At 38.4% G+C, this 25,201-nt stretch overlaps 1 protein-coding gene across 5 annotated transcripts in view; it reads right to left on the bottom strand.

Moving 5' to 3' along the window:
- The window catches only part of POT1 (protection of telomeres 1), a 114,623-nt gene extending 111,517 nt beyond the window's left edge, over positions 1–3,106 (bottom strand). Inside the window, exons 1-2 of one of the 5 annotated variants that reach the window (XM_033192042.1) lie at positions 2,903–3,106; positions 1,912–2,093 (exon numbers count right to left, since the gene is read on the bottom strand). The gene's annotated coding sequence lies outside the window, so the exon portion shown is untranslated. The remainder of the gene's footprint in view (positions 1–1,911; positions 2,094–2,902) is intronic. The other 4 variants (XM_033192038.1, XM_033192040.1, XM_033192043.1 and 1 more) reach the window with 4 other exon arrangements.
- Positions 3,107–25,201: the final 22,095 nt, after the last annotated feature.

The raw sequence follows: 25,201 nt of genomic DNA, 5'->3' as shown, positions 1-25,201 counted from the left end.
GGAAGCAGAGTGTAGAGATGGACAATGGAAACTTGGAGGGGTAGGGGATTAGGAGTGGAGTGGATGATGGGAGGTTGCTTGGTGGGTATAAGCTGCATTGCTCCAGGGACAGATGCACTGAAGGCACTTACTTCACCACAATGCTATATATCAATGTAGCAAAACTGCACTTGTTTCCCATACATATTTACAAAACAAATTTTTAAAAATTGCTTAAATTATCAAAAGTATCACAACTCATTTCTTGACAGGCATTTTCCGCTTTCATTTTTTCACCTGACATTCAATCCTCACACTACCGAAAAATGAATTTGCTTCTTAATGTTTAAACAAAACTAACCTTTCCAAGTGATCAATAATTTCTTGGTTATTAGAACGAACAGATACTTTTCAGACCTTTGAGCATCTAATAGCAACATAATGCTCTGGTTAGTAGCAAAGACAATGGGCATGTAAATCACTGCTCAGCCACTTACTGGCTATCAGACCCTGAATAAATTACTGAACCTGTGTTTGTTTTCCAGCTATAAAATGAGAATAATACTTAGGATTCTCAGGATTAAGAGATTACATATACAAAGCATTTAGGAGAGTGCCTACTAAACAGCAATCTATACAAGTGTTACTGAAACTTGCTTTCTTATGTATCAAAGATACCACTCTCTCCTGAGTTTCTTTCTCCTTCTCTAGACCATCTCTGCTTCCTATTCATGCTACTTTCTTTCACTGACTCCTTCAACATGGTTCTCTTCTCTTCTATGCTTTGGCTCAAACCCATCTAAATTAGAGACCCTTTGAGCTTCAAACTCCCCAATCCATTTGCCTACTGGACACTACTATCTATACATCTCTAAAGACCTTTCAAATTTGTCCAAATTGAACTCCGTAAATGTTTCTTCCTAAATGTGTACCCCCTATTTTCTTCTCCTGGCTGGCTAGGAATTAGAAGTTTCCTGAATTTCTCTTTGCCACTCTAGTCTAATTGTTTTCTAAGACCTACTGATTCTGCTTTTTTATCCTGTCAAGTCTAAAGCAAATCATCTATATTCAAATTCCTGCTCTACTATATTTTATCAATACAATCTCAAGCAAATTGCTTAACCTTTCTGAAAGACAGTGTCTTTAATAACAGTACCTACCGTCATAGGTCTTTGTGATGATTAAATAATATATGTAAAGCACGTAAAACACTACCTAACGTATGGAAAAAAAATGCAACGAATGTTAACTTTAGGTATTACTATTACTATCTTTTTTCATTCTCCTTCCCAGCATCCCCTCTGCCACTGGCCCTGATCATCATCAACTCTCATCTAAATTACTGTAATTGCCTCTTAACATCTTTCCACTAATCTTGCCTTCTTCAATATACTCTCTACCTAGAAGCAAAGTTTTTTGAATTCAAAGTAAATCATGTTTTTCTCCTGCTAAAACCTACCAAAGACTTTCCATAGTTTTTAGAGTAACATCCAAATTCCTCAATATGCACATAAGGACTGTTTTTTACGCCAAAGGAAGGTACAGCACAGTCTGTTATCACGTAAGTTCCAGCTCAACTTTCCTGATCTGTCAGAACCAAAAGCTCTCATGCTCACATATCACAATGCTAATAACACACCTACTAATTTTAACTGGAGATCAGGTGATTGTCAGACCCCACAGAAATGTGATTACCTTTAGTTCTGGGACTATATTTCTTCATCTTTGTACCTCAGAAACTTACTCCAGTGTTTCAGGAATTTGCTAATTGTTTGCTAAATAAATACTGAAAAACGTATTGAAATATTCAATCTCAAATGTTAAGACAAGGACAAAAACCATACCTAAACCAGTTCTCATAAATAAACTCAACATTAAAAAACTGCATTCCTTTTAGTAGGAAAAAGCATTCTGAGTTACAGAAATTCTTACCTGAATATATTTCTTGCTATAATTGTAACCTGGCTGTAGGGATCCGAAATCTACTTTACGTAATTTACTCAGCGGCTGAACTTCAGGCACCCCACTGACTTCCTTTATTAATTCAAGTGGCATATCAGTTCTTCACACTGATGTCCAAAGCAAATTCAACTAGGGAATTTGACAACTTGCTGCTGAAGATACAAAACCAGTGTTTTATCCAAAATGCAGTCAATAATTTGCTTTAAGTCTCTTTGACTTAGTTATGCTTTTCCTTATTATGGTTAACACGGTTCAGGGTTGGGGGTGACAGGAGGACGGATTATTTTACAATTTTATTGCAAAGATCAATACAGGACATTCTTCCACGGAACTGAAACTTAACCATTTTCTACTAAGCTGCGTATTTAAAGTACCTCTAAAAAGCAAGTTTTAAAATCTGTAACAATGTCACTAACAAACGCCTTTAACATTGTGCTTTAAAACGCAAAAGTTATTGGGGAAGAGGGAGGCTGAAAAATCCTGAGTTTTTTTTTTTTTTTTAACCCCCACAGGAGCTGTAATATTGTATAGGCAAATTGTGCACCAAAAGCTTCGTACTCCAAGATGTTTCTGTGGCCTCCTCCCTTCACCCCCTAAATAAACTAAAAAACAAAAATTACTGAACTGAGATTAACTTGTGCATCGTAGGCTCCACCTTATTTACAGACCTCTTGACTGGGACACTCACTAGTGTCGATATCCAATTTTAACGTTTGCGCACCAACCTTCCCCCAAGCCACCTGAGCTCTGTGAGGGCGGGGACTTGGACTTAACTGTGTCCGCTCCTCCCAAAACACCAAGAAAGACGCTGAACACAGTAGGATCGAGATAAACACTCGTAAGAAAAAGTGTTTCTCTGCGATAATTAACATCAAATTTGGATCTAAACTAATTCAATCCCGGGCCCCTTCCGTCTGGTAGCCACTCAACGAACACACCAAACCTTACAAATTTTACTCACCCGCAGTTTAGAAAGAAGCCTAGGAACAGTTTGGACGCGCGCGCACGTGACGTCACTCGCACGCTGACGGTCCAGCTCCACGCATGCGTGCAGGATCCCTGAGCATAACCACTAGTTCTCCGCCCGCGGCGGCAGGCTGTGTAACCGTCCACACACTGACGGCGCCTGGAGGTTTGGCGAAATATTGACAGGATGCGGCGCCAACGGGAGCGTAGGGCCAAGGAACAGGCCCCGCCCAGTCCGGTCACATTTCCGGAATTCTCGCCTCTCCCCTTAGCTCCGCCCCCAGTCGCTTTCCAGCTTGCGTGGCGGGAGGCAAGTTCAGGGTAAGCGGGCGGGTCTGCTGGGCAGGGTTTCAGCTTCCGTTTGGTAGATTGGTAGCTTATGCAGGCAGAGCCTTTCTTTTAATGTCCAGTTCTCTTCCCCGAAGAAGTAGGCACCTACTGCAGTCTTTATAAGGAAGCATTTACAAGGATAACAGTGTTATTTGAGAGTTTCTATAGTAATTTCGGGCATTGGCATTAATGCCACCATTGAGTCTTGCTATTTACAGACAGATTTGTAACCTTGTCATTATTTTATAGGACTATGATTTTGTGGTATAATTAATAGTTATAAATTATAGCTTTATTATAGTTTCTTATTTAATATTTATTATAACTTATAATTGATAAGTATTATAATTTATCATTTATAATGATAAATTGTTAAACATGAATCCTCTGCTAATTTCAGATATATGCCTTAAATCATTTAAGTGAAACCATCCTAGTGTGCAACTAAATGTAATAAAGAATTTACATGAATATTTCCAAAACTAATTTGAACTAAAATATCTTCTTTATATACATATTTGTAGGAGGATATAGCTAACTTTTTTTTTTTTTTGATACGGAATCTCACTCTGTCGCCAGGCTGGAGTGTAATGGCACGATCTCAGCTAACTGCAACCTCCACCTCCCGAGTTCAAACAATTCTCCTGCCTCAGCTTCCCGAGTAGCTGGGATTACAGGCGCAGGCCACCATGCCCGGCTAATTTTTGTATTTTTTTAGTAGAGACGGTTTCACCATTTTGGCCAGGCTGATCTCGAACTCCTGACCTTGTGATCCACTCACCTTAGCCTCCCAAAGTGCTGGGATTACAGACGTGAGCCAGCGCGCCCAGCCAGCTGACTATGTTTAAAGTGCCTTTTTTATCAACAGGAAGCATTCAGTGTCAGCCCATCTCACATTTCCCCTCCCTATCCCTGTAGTTATATTCCATGCAGAAGCCAGAGATGACAAGTGCTTGAACTCAGGAGTTGTCCATTTGAGGAAAACTGTAGGGAAAGTTTAGATGCTATCCTTCCATCTCTGGCTGCATCCAGCTGTGAAATACTGTTTTCTTTCTTTCTATATGAAGCCCTCCACATGGGCTTTGGACCCTGACCACTTTCATCTCCCTTCCATCATCATCAATATATTTTCTCTCAATGTATTTTAAGCTTTCCTTCTTTATTCATTCTTTCCTGTCACCATTTAAACACATTCTCCCAGGCTCTTGCTCTGTCGCCCAGGCTGGAGTGCAGTGGCAAGATCATAGCTCACTGCAGCCTGGAACTCCTGGGCTCAAGCGATCCTCTGGCCTCAGCCTTCTAAGTAGCTGGGACCACAGGCACAGACAGGCCACCACCACCCGGCCAATTAAAAAAAAAAAAATTGTGGAAATGAGTTCTCACTATGTTGCCCAGTTGGTCGCACACTCCTCTGTGGGTGTTAAATATTTGTTGAATGAACAAATGCTGAGGAAAACTGTTTATCTTACTTCTGACTTCCACCCCTCCACCCACCCCTGCCCAGCACCACCCCATTACACTTAAACTGCCCACTGAAGAACTCTTTGTTGCTAACCCAAAAGGACATTTTTAGTCTCACATTTTTGAAAACATTCTTTTTGCTACAACATGGTCCTGGTTTTCCTCTTACTTTCTACCAACTGAATCTTTTAAAATTTCTCATCTGTTTAGCCGATAAGTATCCCTGTTCTATAGAATGTGATGAAGATATCTAATAGAGGTATACGTAAGTCCTTTTATTTTGTTAAAGTGGTTGTTCTCAGTTCCTGTGGGACACAACACTTCCTACACGTCCAAGTAACTTCCAATCTTATTTCTTCCGCATAATCTCCCAATTAGTGGCAGAGGCTCCAGAGCCTGTAATGCTTTACTTCACGTTAGTAATTAGTTTCCACAAATGAAGAAAATTGCTCATGAATATACAGTACAATTTAAGATAATAAGAGAGGAAAAAAAGAGATTGAATCAACTGAATAAGGCAATGAAGACATATTAATGCCAAAACAATCCATTACTGTTATTCTATGCCTGTGGAAGCAGCGTAAAAAAGCTACTCTAAGGCTAACAATTAATGTAATTGTTATTAGAAGTTATGACTTTTAGGTGCAATGAAAAAAGTTTTTAGATAAAATCTACAATGTGAAAATGTTCAATTTTAAGAAAAGTTAAAATTAAATTTTCATTAATAAATAATGAAGACCAAAAGCAGAATGGGTAATTTTTTAAGTGATGTATAAATATAAGGATTCAATACAGTTATTATAAATCAAAATGAAAGAAATTAATCTGCAAATTTCTGACACATCTTCCCTGTCATAGCATTTTCATATTATCCTTTACTATTTACTTGTTAATATCTAAATGTAAAATTGAATTGCCTAACATGTCTGGTACTTCAAATTCATTTCCTTTGCATTAATTGTGGGGTGATTAACCCATTCCTATTTGCAGTTGATCTGTCCTGCAAGCTGTTGTCATCAGGTTGCATCTCTAGAGCCTGACAGTATCGTCTTCTTATTCCTGAGATTTTTCTAGCAATAATAGCTAGGCTACATTAGTTGGAGTTCATTTCCTTGTATCGAATAGTCTTTCTGCCCAATCCTAATGAACATCTAAATGGATTTGTAGAGTCCTATTTCAATAAAGCATCAAATTTTTATATTGTTATGTAGCTGAACCAGGAGATAAATCAAACATAAATTTTTCACAAATGTATGTTTAAGTTCTAAATTTAAATGGTAAAGCATGTAATCATTCATTGCATATTAGGAAGAAAATAAAGATATTTTTAAAACATAATATTAGGTACTACAAATTGAGAAAACAGTGTCCATTGAAGAGGTCTGCCAAAAGCTTTTGTACTTTAATAATAAATCTTTTTAATTTATTACTTTAAAATATCCTAGGCCAGGCACAGTGGCTCACACCTGTAATCCCAGCACTTCGGGAGGCCAAGCCAGGCAGATCACGAGGTCAGGAGTTCGAGACCAGCCTGGCCAACATAGTGAAAACCTGTCTCTACTAAAAATACAAAAAATTAGTCGGGTGTGGTAGTAGGCACCTGTAATCACAGCTACTCAGGAGGCTAAGGCAGGACAATCGCTTGAACCTGGGAGGTGGGGTTGCAGTGAGCTGAGATCACGCCATTGCACTCCAGCCCCAGCAACAATGCGAGACTCCATCTCAAAAAAAAAGAAAAAAAAAATCCTCATCAGTTACAAAATTGTCTTTCCTTCAGTTGCTACTCATTTTAAGAATTGTCCAAGAAAAAAATAAAATAACCTATATTCAAATTTTAATTATAAACTATAAGTAGGTCAATATATTATAGTGTATTGAGTCATATAAATGAATTACAAATATGAACTCTCTCTTGTTCAAAGACTGTAAGAAATGTATGACTTCCCCAAAAATATACGTTTCCTCATATACCTAATGTATAACATTTTATCTTTGTGTGTATATATATATATATATATACTTTTTATTTTGAGACAGGGTCTCACTCTGTTGCCCTGGCTGGCATACGGTGGGAATATCATACCTCTCACTGTATCCTCAATCTCCCAGACTCAAGTGATCCTCCCACTGCAGCCTCTTGAGTAGCTGGGATTTTAGGCAGGCAACACTGTGCCCCACTAATTATTTTTAGCAGACATGAAGTCTCACTATGCTGCCCAGGCTGTTCACAAACTCTGGGTTCAAGTGACCTCCCACCTTGGCCTCCCAAAATGCTGGGATTACAGACGTGAGCCACCGTTTCTGATAACACTTTTTTAATATGTTAGAAAAAAGGTATTATGTAAACTTAATGAATATTCAGGGAACATTTACCAAGTACCTGAAATTGAGCAGGGCCATGTAACAGTAAGTTAGACACAACCAGGCGTGGCCCTAGCTGCTTTGGATCTTGCAGTGGAGACAGAATCTCTTTTCAAAATTCAGATAAACCGATGGAAAATTTTGATTATGATGTGAGATACAAAGAATAGTCATGGTACTAGGAAAGTATGTAATGGAAGAAACTGACCTAGATAGAAAGGTCACATTAGACCTTCCTGAGAAGTAAGAATTAAGCAGAGATGAAAATATAGCAATATAATAAAGGCAAATTTTAGTTCTCTGTAGTACATTTCCGTCCTATAAAAACATATGGCTTCAAGCATAAAAAACTGTGGGTTAATCAATATATACATAATTTTTCATATTCTTAAATACTCTCTAAACCCTGTATCCAGCCTTAATTTTGGTCTTCAGATCAAATTCATCACTTCTTTTGCTATCCCTAGGCTGTAGACTGCCACAGATATAACCCTTATATAGGCAATGATTTTATGTGATCATGCTCAGATATTAGACACAAAAAAATACTCAGAGTGTGACTCTGGTGAAACTGGCTCACGTTAAACAAACTCACATTTATATTTTAAAAAACCTGGTAATACAAATGTATTAAATTCCAACCAAATGTTTTAAATTATTAGCTATATATCTGGAATATGGCATTATCTTCATATCAGTACTTACAAGGAACCGAATTATAAACACTTGGCTGTTGGGAAAGCATGGAATTTTGACACACAAAATGTTCTATATGATCCTACAACCTAACATAACCAAGTCATGTGAGTTTGGTGTCATAGTCTACTGAAGAAATACATGTGGATGTTCACATTTGTGGTCAGGGCACCATCTCCCCTGAATGTTTGCCTCTCAAATGGTCTCTTTTCTAGGCATGTAATTAACCTTCTTCAGATGTGTCCTGTTTTCTTTTTTATTTTCTTTCTGTGCTTTGATTTGGATTAGAAATCAATTACAGCTATAGCTCTGGTAATATTTACAAGTGTTTGGCTATGCCATGTTCTTTCCCTTAGTTTTCTAACAATTTTTAAAATTCAAGACTCTGTATAATAACTGTAATCTCTCTAGTGATTCTGAAAAGACAGGGATCCCTTTCTTTACATTTTCTCATCTATGGCATATAATTTTATTTTTATAGATGTATATTCACCTATTTCTAAGCACAGAGTAAGCCTTCAATGCTTGTCAGTGAATTAGATGTTCTGCTGCTAAAAGTCAACCTGAACACCCTCAAGACTCAGAGTTGGCCGTTTCCTGAGAATAAATAAAAGGCCATGGCTCATCTCAATGCTATGACAAGAATGGGCACTTTTTTCTTCCAGCTTGCTTTCTTCCAGATCAGAGGATTCTTATAAAAATTTATGTGTTTTGTTGGGGAAAAAATCATTAATCCAAAGTTTAATCATCCCTTCAGTTTTACTTAAACTGTTTTCTCTTTTGTTTAATTCAAATAAAATTTAAATTAATACTTTTAAAATATCATTTATGATTATTTTATTTTAAATTAATTCTGTCGTCCTGGCCAGTAGCTTAAGTCTAATTCTATGTATTATACAGAGATATCTGAAATGATATTGATTAAATGTTCACACTGATTATTGTTGAATGAAGAATTTAGATGACTAGCTGCTTTATCTTTTTTAATCAAAAGTTTTTTCACTGCTTTTATCACTTAGCCACATGATTAAAAATAGCTAAACCAAAAGAAGTTTTTTGAAAGACTCATATTTAAGCAACCTCTAGTGGTAAAATTATCTGATAACCATATATACAACATCTTGGATGTTTATGCAGCTCACACGCCACTAAGAGCTGCCTTCCACACACAGAAGTCTGTGTATGTAGCCATGTTGGTATTATGCACTTGATCTTGTTCCATCCTGACTACAGGCTGGACCAAGATAATCACCTGACCACTTGACTCAGGAGGCAGCCAATCTATTGCCTGGATGGAGCCAGTTAGAATCTGTTTCTTAAGAACCCAGTAAATTGGGCCACACGCAATGGCTCATACCTATAATCCCAGCACTCTGGGAGGCCGAGGTGGGAGGATCAGGAGGTCAAGAGATCAAGACCATCCTGGCCAACATGGTGAAACCCCCATCTCTACTAAAAATACAAAAATTGGCTGGGTGTGGTGGTGCATGCCTGTAGTCCCAGTTATTCAGGAGGCTGAGGCAGAAGAATTGCTTGAAGCTGGTAGAGGTTGCAGTGAGCCGAGATGGCGCAACCTGCAATCCAGCCTGGCGGCAGAGCGAGACTCCGTCTCAAAAAAATAAAGATAAAATAAAAAAGAACCCAGTAAATGACTTTGGTCATTTGTGTACAAGTGAGTTGGCCTTGGCACTTGATTTGCAAGGGCAAATAGGAGGCTAGGGTGGCCATTGTCCATAACAACGTGAAGAGGCAGAAAAAAACAAACTGCAAACAAGGATGAATCAGATACATACAGAGAAGCAAACCCAGACACCATGCAATCCCAGAGAAAAAGACAGAGTAGTTTGCTGGGTTCTTAGTATCTTTAGTATCTTTGATATAGTTCTTCAAAAGGAGTTAAATGTCCTTCAAAAGGAGTTAAAACTCTAGGTTCCATGTGACACTTTTGAATTCCACCAGTATTTATTGGTTTTTGTTAAGTTTCTGTTACTTGCAACCAGTAGTATTGTGACAGATAACACTCAGGAATTTCTATTGGCTTTCGTCTTAAAATGTGTACAGAATCAGACCAATGCATATCACCTCCACCACCACCACTGCGATCCAAATCAACATACCCTCTGGACCGGATTTCTGCAATAGCATCCTAGAGGGTCCCCCTGATTCTTTACTCTTCACTTCCTGCCCATGCACAATTATTTCTCCATTCTCATCAAGAACAGCAGGTCAGATCATTTGCTCCTCTGCTCAGAATACTACAAGGATTCTGCAGTACTGTCAGGGTCAAAGTCAAAGTCCTTTAAGTGATCGAATCCCTCTGCTATCCTGAGTTTACCCCTTACGTTCACTCACTTGAGATAGACTGGCTTCCTTGCTGTTTATCTCGAGGCTTAGAGTGGAATGCTAGAATACTCTTCCCTTACTAATTCCCTCAATTACTTCAAGAATTTTCCTCAAATATAACCTTGTCAAAGAAGTCAAACTGACCACTGTATTTAAATTTGCACACACATCCCTCCTGAGTTTTGCTACCCTTTTCTTTTTCTCCAGAGCACTAGTCACCTTCTAACATACTGTAAAACTGACCCTTTTCATTGTGTTTCACACTGAAAGGTAAGCTCCACAGTAGTAGGAATTTCAACCTGTTTTGTTCATTTGGCAGTCAATAAATACTTGGTTAATGAATGGTTAAGACACCATCCCTAATGATTCACTAACCAGTTCTCTCTCCAGTGGTCCACAGGCCGATGGATAACACATTTCATTAACTTCAATATAGCAATACTTGGAAACCATCAGTAGGATGGACATGAAGAAAGACCGATTTTGGATAGACACCTGTGAGGTTATCTATGATGATGAAAAACACGCAAATTTCTTATTGATGCCAGAAAAGTAGAGAAGCTATATTATAAATATGAGCATTATATATATTTATTCCATGAATAACATGGAGAATCTGTATGGCCTATCAGTGATTCAAATACCATATTTTATAAATTACAAGTGAAATGAAAACCTTTTGAGTGTAATGTAATGTCATACATTAGTCAAGATTCAAATTTTGTAAGTTTACATAGGCTAATAAAGACAAGTGATTTTTGAATTAGATAGTTTCTAATTAGAATGTTTAAACAAGAGGTCTATCTCTAGCACTCTTTGGAGATTAAGATCCCTCATGCTATCTTTTCTCTCAGCAACAGAGTATATTTTTTAATCAGGTTGGGTTACTTTTAAGCTCCCTTCTCACTACATCTGATGGGGTAATGGCTTAGAGTGAATGAAAACAAATACAATGAAAAGCCCTGTCTGAGAAATGCTGAGACAAGCCATGCACTAAGGGAAAAATGAATGACTGGAAAGAAAATAAAAGCCTCAAAGTCAAATTAGCATAACAGAGGATCCAAGTATATGCAACAAGGCACAGACTAAGCAAGGACAGCCAAAATTTTCATAGTGGAGAGAAATGGGTCGTTTTCTAATTTTGAGCCATGCCATGTGGCACCTAGGTGACTCAGTGTGTAAAAGGTACAAGGTTAAGATAGACTATCTCAACAGAGATAAGTTTTGGTTAAATTACACCAAATGTGTTTACTGATTTTTTTTTAAACCTGCATTTAGGAAAATTATTTTGAGTGATAATTCTGAGTGTTTATTCAGAAACACATTCTTTGACAAATCTGCTTATAGTAACAGCCAGGATCCTCCAGGTGCCTATGTGTGAGAAGAACTATGTTGCCTAAGAAAATGATTGGTTCTTCAGGTTTCTCTGTGAAGATGGGGAAGCAAGAGAAGAAGAAAAGAAACTGAACCAGAGAAACCAAGAGAGTATGCATGTTTCCCAGAGGAGATGCCACTCTTTGATACCTATGCTGTGCCCGCATTCAACCCACTCAAACACACCAACATGGCACATGTATACATATGTAACAAACCTGCACATTGTGCACATGTACCCTAGAACATAAAGTATAATTTAAAAAAAAAAGAAAAAATCTTTAGAAAAGTTATCGTGCTCACAGAATGCTTAAGAATGAGTGAAATTTTTGAAAAAACCAGTGAGGAGCTTGATTTATGTCAGATTGCTGCATTTCTAATTGAGGCAGCACACACAAAAGGCACATGAAGAAAAAGAAAGAGAAAAAAAATTGCTGGAAATTAATAGACAGAAGTAGACTAGTCAAACAGGATCTTTCAACTCCTTTACACTGTGGAAGTAGGGGTTTATGTCTTGCGTTCAATGTCCCCTTCATCTACATATCTTACATTTTATATCATGAAGATATGTCCTGGGAAAATCTGTAATAATGCCCACATCTACAGCCTCTTTTCTATGTAATCTTAGATGTTTAAAAAAGAGTTGATAGTTAATTTGTTTTGAAAAGTAATGGACCAGCTTTAAGCTGGAGAGCACAGAAGCAGACAGCAATTTGTTAGCCTGACATTTTTCTTTGTCTTCCTCCTGTTTTTTGAATGATCAGCAATTGGCACAATTTTAGAAACTTTATAATGAATAGCTTTAAATAATGGAAAGATAATTAAGAGTTTGCATGATTTTTAAGTTCATTATGCTTATTTGGAGTAATTAGGAACCATTTGTTTCAGGGTGAAAACACACTTTTAACACAGAGAGACATTTTGTAACTTTGTCAGAACCTTCTTATTAATTTAAATTAAATTTGCCTCTATTCATTACATTCATACACTTCTATGGGAAATGGGAAAGTCAATATATAGTCTCCTTGATGAAAACTGTGGGTAGCTTATTTATTTTTCACTTGTGTGCAATAATATTGAGAGACTTCCTATGGCTAAATATGAGTTTACCTTTCCTCCCCACAATTTGCCCATCAAAGACTATGTATTGTTAGAAGGATAAGTTTACAGCTACTGTATTAATGAGATAATAAAATCTCATTTGTGTTGTCCCTTTTACCTAATTCTCAATAGTAAAAAATTACTCCAAGATATCTTTTCTATGATTAGAGCAGAATAGGAGTGATTACTATATAATCACATTTGAAAAACTTCAGTTTAATTAGGATATATATTCAACCCAGAACTTGGCGTCAGAGTCTGGCATAGCCAAAGGAACAGAAGAGATGAAGAAAAAGAAATACTTTTGTACTCTTACTTATTTTCACATGAGGATGGTGTAAACCAGTCCTAAGAATAGAGGCGTGTTTGTTTAATAAACTCTTGTAAGTCTATTACACTGAAAGGAAATGTTAAAAAAGAAATACATTCCTTTTGTCTTGTTGTTTATATCTGACCATCAATAATTTTCTACTTCTAGATAATCTGCTAATTCTATCCATATTATACATCTAAATACTAATGATGCTAATCTTGATCAATCTCCTCCTTAATTTTCCTCGTAGTAAAAATGCTTCTTTTCTTTCCATTTCGACCAGATACTCTTCATATCAAACCATGTATCCTGGAGCAGAAAAATCCTGTCTTCATTGCTACAGCTGCAGATTTCAGAAATGAGCATGTAACCAAATTCAGGCCAAAGAGATGTAAGGAAATACTTTCTGGAATTTCTAGAACTTTTTTTTTCTTTCTCTCTGGGGAAATATCATGGGAAATCAACCTCTCCTCTTCCTGATGCTGTGTGAGGAAATGTGTAATCCGATTATTCCTGGCAGCCATTCCACAACCAAAAGGGAGCCCAACTTAAGATGAAGCCAGTCCTGTGGTTGACTGAACAGAATGCCACGTAAGTTAAAAAAATAAATAAAATCTGCAACTTTCATGGTAGTGTTAAGCCCTTACATGAACTAACCCTGAAATCTCATGTGTCTCTCAATCTCTACTTACAAGAACTAGAACATTTCCTTGTTATTTAAGTCAGTTTGAGTTTTTGGTTTTCTGTTACTGGCAGTAAAGTAACAATCTCCTTTCAGTCAAACATCAGGAAATTCACAGTCTCATGACATCTAAAATCACTAATAATCTTGCACTTAGTAAAAACTGGTACCAGATGGGAGAATATAGTAAATAAATGTATAGCACCTAAGTGTTCTGTACTTAACTTCTCATCCTTCCACTATCCAACAACAGCTTGACATTCCTTTGATAAATCATTCCCTTTCCACTTTTCGTGCAGTTTATATGCTTATGACTTCCCAATTTTATATCTTCAGTTCTAGATGTATACATCCCAAATTTGTATTTTTCATAAAGTCCAGACTTGTATTTTCAACTGTGTATTAACTATTTCCACTTGCTGTCTAGAAGATATCTCCAACTCTCAAACTTCCTACAGATTTGTTGAGTGGCTTTGACCAAAATGCTGATAGTGATATGGATAATAAAGTCCAGGTTGAGATGGTAACAGATGGAGATGAGGAGATGGAGTAAACGTCACTCGCTATGCAAAGAGACTGGTAGCATTTTGTCCTTACCCTAGAGATCTGTGGAACTTTGAACTTGAGAGATGATTTAGGGTATCTGGCAAAAGAAATTGTAATCGCCCAAGGGGTTAATTGCCTACTGCCTAGACAGAGCCGCTTCATCAAGACGGGAATTGCAATAGAGAAAGAGTAATTCACGCAGAGCCGGCTGTGCAGGAGACCGGAGTTTTACTGTTACTCCAATCAGTCTCTCTGAGCATTAGAAAAGCACAGTTTTTAAGGAAAACTTGGTGGGTGGCGAGGAAGCCAATGAGTCAGGAGTGTTCATTCGTCAGAGATGAAATCATAGGAGTAGAAGCTGTATTCTTGCACTGAGTCCGTTTCTGGGTGGGGGCCACAAGATCAAAAGAGCCAGTTTATCTATCTGGGTGGTGCCAGCAGATCCATCAAGTGCAGGGTCTGCAAAATATCTCAAGCACTGATCTTAGGAGCAGTTTAGGGAGGATCAGAATGGAGGCTACTCCAGCTGCATGACTCCTTTCTTTTTTTCTTTTTTGAAATGGAGTCTCGTTCTGTCGCCCGGGCTGGAGTGCAGTGGTGTGATCTCAGCTCACCGCAATCTCCACCTCCCGGGTTCAAGTGATTATCCTGCTTCAGCCTCCCGCGCAGCTGGGACTACAAGCGTGTACCATCACGTCCAGCTAATACTATTTTTGTATTTTTAGTAGAGATGGGTTTCACCATATTGGCCAGGCTAGTCTCAAACTCCAAATTGGCCAGGCTAGTCTCAAACTCCTGACCTCGTGATTCACCCACCTTAGCCTCCCAAACTGCTGGGATTACAGGCGTGAGCCACTTCGCTCGTCCAACTCCTAAACCATAATTTCTAATCCTGTGGCTAATGTTAGTCTAGTCCCCAGGCAAGAAGGAGGTCTGCTGTGGGAAACAGCTATTACCATCTTTTTTTAAACTATAAACTACAAACTAAGTTTCTCCCAATGTTAGTTCAGCCTATGCCCAGGAATGAACAAAGACAGCCTGGAGGTTAGAACAAGATGGAATCGGTTAAGTTAGATCTCTTTCACTATTTCAGTCATAGTTTTACAAAGGTGGTTTCAAAATTCCTAAGCATCAAACACTCAAGAGGTGACAGAGCATAAAAGTTTGGAAAATTTGCAGCCTGACTATGCAGTAGAAAAGAAAATCCTATTTTCTGGGAATAAATTCAAGTAGGCTGCAGAAATTTGCATAAGTAATAAGGAGCCAAATGCTAATTACCAAGACAATAGGGAAAATGTCTCCAGGCCATGTCAGAGACTTTCCTGGCAGCCCCTCCCATCACAGACCCAGAGGCCTAGAAGGGAAAAATAGTTTCCTGGGCTTGGCCCAGGGCCCCCCTCCTGTATGCAGCCTGGGGACTTGGCATCCTGCTTCCCATCCACTCCAGCCATGGCTAAAAGGAGCCAACGTACAGCTTAAGCTGTTGCTTCAGAGGATGCAAGCCCCAAACCTCGGCAGCTCCCATATGGTTTTGGACCTGCAGGTTCACAGAAGTCAACAATTGAAGTTTGGGAACCTCCACCTAGATTTCAGAGGACGTATGGCGACGACTGGAGGTCCAGGCAGAAATTTGCTGCAGGGGCAGAATCCTCGTGGGTAACCTCCACCAGGGCAGTGTGGAAGGGAAATGTGGGGTCAGAGCAGAGTCTCCACCGGGGTACTGCCTAGTAGAGGTGTGAGAAAAGGGCCACCATCCTCCAGCCCCCAGAATGGTAGATCCACCAACAGTTTGCACCGTGCTATAGCCACTCAATGCCATAGGTACTTGCACAGCCATATGCACTCAATGCCAACCTGTGAAAGCAGTCTGCAGGGGGTTTGTACTCTGCAAAGCCACAGGGGCAGAGCTGCCCAAGGCTATGGGAGCCCACCTCTTGCATCAGTGTGACCTGGATGTGAGACATGGAGTCAAAGGAGTTAATTTTAGAGCTTTAAGATTTGACTGCCCCACTGGATTTTGGACTTGCATGGGGCCTGTAGACCCTTTGCTTTGGCCAATTTTTCCCATTTGGAATGGGTGTATTTACCTGATGCCTGTACCACCATTATATTTAAGAAGTAACTGATTCACTTTTGATGTTACAGGCTTATAGGTGGAAGGGACTTGTCTTCTCTCAGATGAGACTTTGGAATGTGGGCTTTTGAGTTAATGCTGGAATAAGTTAAGATTTTCCGGGAATATTGGGAAGGCATGATTGGTTTTGAAAACTTGTCTTACCTCAGATGAGACTTTAGACTGTTGACTTTTGGGTTAATGCTGGAATGAGTTAAGACTTTGGGGAACTGTTGGGAAGGTATGATTGTGTTTCGATGTGTGAGGACACGAGATTTGAGAGTGGCCGGGGTGGAATGTTGTGGTTTGGCTATGTTCCCACCCAAATCTCATCTGGAACTGTAATCCTGTAATTCCCACCTGCCATGGGAGGAACTCAGTGGGAGGTAACTGAATCATGAGGGCAGTTCCCCCATGGTGTTCTCATGATAGTGAGTAATTTCTCACAAGAGCCGATGGTTTTATAAGCATCTGACATTTCCCCCACTGGCACTCATTCTCTCTCCTGCTGCCCCGTGAAGAGGTGTCTTCCGCCATGATTGTAAGTTTCCTGAGGCCTCCCTAGCCAGGCAGAACTGAGTCAATTAAACTTCTTTTCCTTATAAATTACTCAGTCTCAGGTACTTCTTCATCACATCATGAGAACAGACTAATACACTATATATTTCCAGTTTATTTTTTTTTTACCATTTATAATTATGACCAGAAGGTAAGTTTCATTATGACAGAGATTGTATTACAGACTATATCCCTATCACTTAGGAAAATGCCACAGGATATAGACAGTCTGTAATATTAATTGATTGATTGAATTAATATTTTGGTGGGTAACCCCACTCCCCATCCTCATAATCCTAGGCACTCATTTGCTGCAAACCTGGTCAGTTAACAAATACTATCACCCCAGCCACACTAATTGATGTTTAGAAACAATCACACAGCCAATTATTTTGGTAACTATAGGGAATTTTGCTGTAATAACTGGAAAAACAGAAGCTCTCCTTACATTGGGCTTTCCAGACACCAAGATATTGTAAGATTGTAAGTAAGTTCAACTTTGATAAACATAGAGCTTGCTGAGAATAAAATCCCTTAAAACAAAAATAGAGCTAAGAAATAGTAAAGGGAGAGGTTGGAGAAAAGAGGCTGAGGAATATAAGAATGAAGGGATGTGCGCAGGTGTCCAAAGGCAATGCTACAACCACCCCAGCATCTGTTGTAATCTGGTTATCTACTTTTAGACTTTCCAGTTATAAGAGTTAATACATTTTTGCTTATGAAAATTTGATGAATTTCTTTCACTTAAAATAATTAATGCAAGTTCTTATTGTCCATGAGCCAAAAATAGATCTTATCTACATTATGTATTGAAACTATTGCCATCTCTTTTTCTTTATTAGTGATATTAATCTTTCCATTTTGAGACTTGATATCATCTGTGTCAACATATAAAGCTGTAGGACCACTTATATCAACAGCAAGGAGAGCTAGCAGATTATAGATCTCAGAAGGAGAAAATCATATAGAGAGAACAGCTTTGAGCAGGTATGTGGCCTTCAATATACTGATATAGCCAGCCTCAGGAAACCCTACACATCTATATTCCCTCAGTAACACTGTCAAGGTTCCCCACTGGCCAAGGCCAATCAAAAGCCAGAGGGCATCTTTTCTTTCCTGCCCCACCAGTGCATGTGTATGCTTGAAAGCTGGCGTCCCACTGCTGCCAGCAAAGCATACTCTGCCAGCCCCAACATCTTACTGTCATTGTAGTTGGAGCCTTGGTGGGCCCTATGCCCACCAGCTCTGCTGCCACCAGTGCCCTGCCACTGTGCCAACACTATTACTGCAGTGAAACTATGTATGGAGAACAGCAAACCCTCCCTACTGTCAGTGGCCACCTCCACCTGTGTGAATGCGCAAAGGGTACACACAGTCCTGTGCCCACCAACACCCCATCCCACAGGCTAAAACTATCACCAGTGTGACTGCTCACAGGCACCAGCAGGGTACCCACCTTCCTCAAGCTGTGCTGCCTCTGCTGCTGCTCCAAACACCTGCAGGAAGGCTGGCACCCTGGCACTTGCTGGCACTCTACTGCAGTGGATGATCATGCATCCTGCCACACTGCGACTGTTGCTTCTGTGGGCACATGCAAATGAGGATGGATCCTACTCCCATCACCCTGTGAAACACTTTGGCTGGCACCACCTGTTGAAGTGCTATGAACAGTGGTTTGAGAGCAACTCAGCCTCCATAGTACAGTGGGTTCCTAACCTCAAGGAGCCAGAGAACAAAGTCAGGGCCCAATACCAGTCCCCCAGAGTTAGAGCACACAATCCAGGAATTGTGAGTGGGGCACTGGCCCCCTAAAATCTTCCAGAAATAATGCCAGTTGACTGAACCTACCTTATACCACAATCAAACCCTCAAGGTCATCAAATAGCATAAAAGAAAAAAAAATCCAAAGGACAGCAACTTTAAAGACTGAAGGAACATCAGCCCACACAGATGAGAAGGAACCAGTGCAAAAACTCTGACAATTTAAAAAGCTAGAGTGCCTTCTTGCCTTCAAACAATGGCACTAGCTCTGTAGCAAGGGTTTTGAACTAGGCTGAAATGGCTAGAATGACAGAAATAGAATTCAGAAAATGGATAGGAACACAGATCATGGAAATGCAGGAGTACACTGAAACCCAATCCAAAGAAGCTAAGAATCACAATAAAATGATACAGAAGCTGACAAACAGAATAGCCAGTATATTTAAAAAAAAATGTAACCAATCAGAGCTGAAAAACATACTACAAGAATTTCATAATGCAATCACAGTAATAATGGCAGAATAGACCAAATGGAGGAAAGACTCTCAGAGCTTTAGGACTGGCTTTCTAAAATAAGACAGTCAGAAAAGAATGGACAAACAAAATGAAAAGGAATGAATAAAACCTCTGGAAAATATGGGATTATGCAAACAGACTAAATCTATGACTCATTGGTGTCCTTGAAAGAGATGGGGAGAATAGAAGCAACTTGGAAAACACATTTCAGGAAATTATCTATGAGACCTTTCCCAACCTAGCTAAGGAGGCTAACATTCAAATTCAGGATACGCAGAGATCATCAGTGAAATACTTCACAAGAAAATCATCTCTCAGCCACATAGTCATCAGATTCTCCAAGGTTGAAATGAAAGAAAAAATGTTACAGGAAGCTAGAGAGAATGGTCAAGCCACCTACAATGAGAAGCCCATCAGACTAGCAGTAGACTTCTCAGCAGAAACCCTACAAGCCAGAAGAGATTGAGGGCCAATATTCAACATTCTTAAAGGAAAGGAAATTTCAGTGAAGAATTTCATATCCAGCCAAAATAAGCTTCTTAGGCAAATGAGAAATAAAATATTTTTCAGACAAGCAAATACTAAGGGAATTTATTACCACTAGACTGGCCTTACAAGAGTTCCTGAAGAAACCACTAAATATGGAAAGGAAAGACCATTACCATGCACTACAAAAATACACTTAAGTATGCAGACTAGTGACACTATAAAGCAACCACACAAACAAGTCTGCACAACAATAAGCTAACATCATGATGACAGGATCAAATTCACACATATCAATACTAACCTTGAATGTACATGGTCTAAATGCTCCCAGTTAAAAAGTAGAGTGGCAAACTGGACAGAGAACCAAGACTCAGTGGTTTTCTGTCTTGAAGAGACCCATCTCACATACAATGGAACCCAGAGACTCATAAGGAATGCAGAAAAATCTACCAAGCAAATGGAAAACAGAAAAAAGCAGGAGTTACAATCCTAATTTCAAAAACAAAGCAAAAAAAAAAAAAATACCTTAAATCATCAAAGACCAAAAGAGACATAGAAGGAGATTACATAATGGTAAAGCATTCAATTCAACAAGAAGACCAAACTATCTCTAATATATATGCACCCAACACAGGAGCAGCTAGATTTATAGAGCAAGTTCTTGGAGACCTACAAGGAGACTTAGATTCCAACACAATAATAGTGGGAGACTTCAACACCCCACTGACAGTATTAGACAGATCATTGCGGCAGAAAATTAACAGAAGTAGTCAAGACATGAACTCAACACTGGATCAAATGGATCTGATGGACATCTACAGAACTCTTCATCCAAACACAACAGGATATACATTCTTCTCATTGTCACATGTCATATACTCTAACACCAACCACAATTAAGACATGAAACAATGGTTAGCAAATGCAAAAGGATTGAAATCATGACAACCACTCTCTCAGAACATGGCACAATAAAATTAGAAATCTAGACCAAGAAAATCACTCAAAACCAAACAATTACATGGAAATTAAATAACTGCTCCTGAATGACTTTTGTGTAAATAATGAAATAAAGGCAGAAATCAAGAAATTATTTAAAACTAATGAGTACAAGGATATGACATACCAGAATCTCTGGGATACAGCTAAGGCAATGTTAAGAGGAAAATTTATAGCACTAAACACCCACATCAACAAGTTAGAAAGATTTTAATTTAACAACCTAACAGAACTACTAAGAAAACTAGAGAACAAAGAGCAAACCAACCACAAAACTAGCAGAAGACAACAAATAACCAAAATCAGAGCTGAACTGAAGGAGCTTGAAACATGAAAAACCATTCAAAAAATCAATGAATTCAGGAGTTGTGTATTTGAAATAGTTAATAAGATAGATAGCCTGCTAGCTAGAATAATAAAGAGAAAAAGAGAGAAGATCCAAATAAACACAATTAGAAATGACAAAGGGTATATTACAACCTATGCCACACAAATACAAATACCTATCAGAAAATATTACGAATAGCTTTATGCACACAAACTAGAAAATCTAGAAGAAAGGAGTAAATTCCTGGAGATACACACTGTCCCAAGACTGAACAAGGAAGAAATTGAATCTTTGTACAGACCAATAACAAGTTCTGAAATTGAATCAGTAATAAATAGCTTACAAACCAAAAAAAGCCCAGGATTCAGAGCTGAATTCTACCAGATATACAAGGGAGAGCTGGTACCATTCCTACAGAAACTATTCCAAAACATTGTGGAGGACGAACTCCTCCCTAACTCATTATCTGAGGCCAGCATCACCCTGATACCAAAACCTGGCAAAGATACAACAACAAAACAAGAAAACTTCAGGCCAATATCCTGGATGAATATCAATGCAAAAATCTTCACAAAAATACTGGCAAACTGTATCCAGCAGTGCATCAAAAAGCTTATTCACCATGGTCAAGTAAGCTTTACCCCTGGGATATAAGGTTGGTTTGACATATGCATATCAATAAATGTGATTCATCACATAAACAGAACTAGAGACAAAAATCACATAATTATCTCAAGAGATGAAAAAAACTGCTTTTGACAAATTTTAACACCCTTTATGTTAAAAACTCTCAATAAACTAGATATTGAAGGAGCGTACCTCAAAGTAATAAGAATCATCTATTCTATACAAACTCACAGATAACATCATACTGAATGGCAAAAGCCGGAAGCATTCCTCTTGAAAACCAGCACAAGACAAGGATTCCCTCTCTCACCACTCTTGTTCACCGTGGTAATGGAAGTCCTGGCCAGAGAAATCCGGCAAGAGAAGGAAATAAAGGACATTGAAATTGAAATAGAGGAAATCAAACTATCTTTGTTTGCAGACAACATGATTCTATATATAGAAAACCCAAGAGTCTTGGCCCAAAAGCTCCTTAAACTGATTAACAACTTCAGCAACATCTCATGATACAAAACCAACATACAAAAATCCCTAGAATTCCTCTACATCAACAACAGCCAAGCTGAGAGCCAAATCAGGATTGCAATCCCATTCACAATTGCCACAAAAAGAATAAAATACCTAGAAATACAGCTAACCAGGGAGGTGAAAGATCTTTACAATGAGAACTAGAAAACACTGTTCAAAGAAATCAGAGATGACACAAATTAATGGAAAAATATTCCTTGCTCATATATAAGAAGAATCAATATTAAAATGGCCATACTGCCCAAAACAATTGACAGATTCAATGCTATGCCTATCAAACTACCAATGACATTCTTTACAGAACTAGAAAAAGCTATTTTAAAATTTCAGTGGAACCAAAAAGCACCTGAAATGTCTAAGGCAATCCTCAGCAAAAAGAATAAAGTTGGAGGCATCAAACTGACAGACTTCAAATTATACTATGGGGCTACAGTATCCAAATCAGCATAGTACCAGTACAAAAACAGACACATAAAACAAAGGAACAGAATAGAAAGCCCGGAAATAAAACTGCACACCTACAACTATCTGATCTTTGACAAGGCTGACAAAAACAAGTAATGAAGAAAGGACTCTTCTATTCAATAAATGGTGCTGGAATAACTGGCTGGCCATATGCAGAACATTGGAACCGGACCCCTTGCTTACACCATATACAAAAATCAACTCAAGATGAATCAAAGACTTAAATGTAAAACTCAAAACTATAAAAGTCCTGGGAGACAACCTAGGCAATACCATTCTGGACATAGGAACAGGCAAAGATTTCATGATGAAGACACCAAAAGCAATTGCAACAAAAGCAAAAATTGACAAATGGAATCTAAACTAAATAGGTTCTGCACAGCAAAATAAACTCTCAACAGAGTAAACAGACAACCTACAGAATGGGAGAAAATTTTTGCAAACTGTGCATCTGACAAAGGTCTAATATCCAGCATCTATAAGGAACTTAAACAGATTTACAAGAATAAAACAAACAACCCAATTAAAATGTGGGCGAAGAACATAAACAGATACTTTTCAAAAGAAAATATATATGCAGCCAATAAGGATATGAAAGAAAGCTCCGTATCACTGATCATTAGATAAATGCAAATCAAAACCACAATGAGTTACCATCTCACACTAGTCAGAATGGTTATTACTGAAAAGTAAAAAAATAATGGATGCTGCCTAAATTTTGGAGCAAAAGGAATGCTCATACACTGTTGGTGGGAGTGTAAAGTAGTTCAATCATTGTGTAAAGCACTGTGGCAATTTCTCAAGGACCTAAAAGCAGAACTACCATTTGACCCAGTGAAGGAATATAAATCATTCTATCAAAAAGACACATGCAGGTGTATGTTCATTGCTGCACTATCCACAATAGCAAAGTAATGGAATCAGCCTAAATGCCCATCAGTGGTAGACTGGATAATGCAAATATGATATATATACACAGTGGAATACTATGCAACCATAAAAAATGTGATTGTGTCCTTTGTAGCAATATGGATGGAGCTGGAGGCCATTATCCTTAGCAAATTAACACAGGAACAGAAAATCAAATACTGCATGTTCCCACTTATAAATGGAAGCTAAATGATCAGAATATACGGACACATAGAAGGGAATAGACACTGAGGGCTACCTGTGGATGGAGAGTGCGAGGAGAAAGAGGATCAGAAAAAAACAACTAATGGATTGTAGGCTTAATACCTGTGTAACAAAGTAATCTGTATAACAGACCCCTGTGACATGAGTTTACCTACATAACAAATCTGCACATGTACCCCTGAACTTAAAATAAAATTAAAATAAAAAAAGCCAGAGGGTATGGGGTAGCAGTGAGGAGATCTATACATATCAGCCTCTTCTGGTAGAAAGTAGGTGAAAGGAGACTGTTGAGAAGGCATAGAGGGCCAAGGAAAGGATATATGGCATATCCTTACAGGAATTTTATTTCTTTTTTTTCTTTTTTTTTTTTTTGAGATGGAGTCTCTCTCTGTCGCCAGCTGGAGTGCAGTGGCACGATCTCGGCTCACTGCAACCTCTGCCTCCCGCGTTCAAGTGATTCTCCTGCCTCAGGCTCCCAAGTAGCTGGGACTACAGGCATGTGCCACCACGCCCAGCTAAGTTTTGTATTTTCAGTAGAGACAGGGTTTCACCATGTTGGCCGGGCTGAGTCTTGATCTCTTGACGTCATGATCCGCCCGCCTCAGCTTCCCAAAGTGCTGGGATTACAGGCGTGAGCCACTGCGCCCGGCCTTATTTCACTTTTTGAAGACTAGTTTATAACTATTTTTCAGGACACTGAATTAGGAGGTAAATCACTTATCTCTTATAAATTACTGAATTAAAAGAAAAGACACACAGTGAGTGCCTCAAGGCAATGCTAATCTCTTTCAAAATGTTTATTTTTGAAGATAAAAAGAAATTCTGGAGAAAACAGTGGCAAAGACCCTTTTCAGGACAAACAATCTGTGATAAATTGTTAATCTAAATCCTGTTTCTCAGAGGCCCTTCGGTAAATACAGCTATCTACTACCCTAGTTTAACACTTTTGTAAATCCCAGAAAGCCTGAGAAAAGTCATCAAAAATTAATACGAAGATGAAATATTAACACCATAAGACTCTTCCCAGAAATGTTGTATGTGGCAATTTCTATATGTCTATATAAAATTTACGATTTTCTTGCTTTCTCCAGACTCAAATAACAAAATACATACTCGAGCTAGAGTCATTTTTGTAAAATGATGGTTTGTGGCATATTTTAATTATAATTGCATGTTTAATTACATTCATATAGCTCCAAGTTTTAATATGAGTTTTCATGTTATCGTCAATAGATTCCCCCGATATTTCAAGAAAAACAGACATAAAACACAGAATGTTAGAATCATTTAACTGAGTGCAAATACTTACATTTTTGCATAGATTCATTTGTGCTCTATCTGTACCCCACTATTTCCATTTTATGGTGATGACTGCCACAAAGATGAAAAACATAGGTTTTAAAAATATAAGTGTTTAACCTCTACATAACCTAATTCACAAGTTTTTTTTTTAAACTAATTTCAGTTAGTATCATTAGATAATAAAATATGTCTTGATATTATTCTGATCTTCGTACCACGGATTATTGTATTTTAATGTGTCAGCTATAACTAAACCACTTTTTTCTA

This window comes from Trachypithecus francoisi, unplaced genomic scaffold (genome assembly GCF_009764315.1).
Source record: "Trachypithecus francoisi isolate TF-2019V2 unplaced genomic scaffold, Tfra_2.0 Lachesis_group4, whole genome shotgun sequence".
NCBI lineage: Eukaryota > Metazoa > Chordata > Mammalia > Primates > Cercopithecidae > Trachypithecus > Trachypithecus francoisi.
Note: the sequence above shows the minus strand (reverse complement) of the source record. Positions and strands in the feature narration are given on the sequence as shown.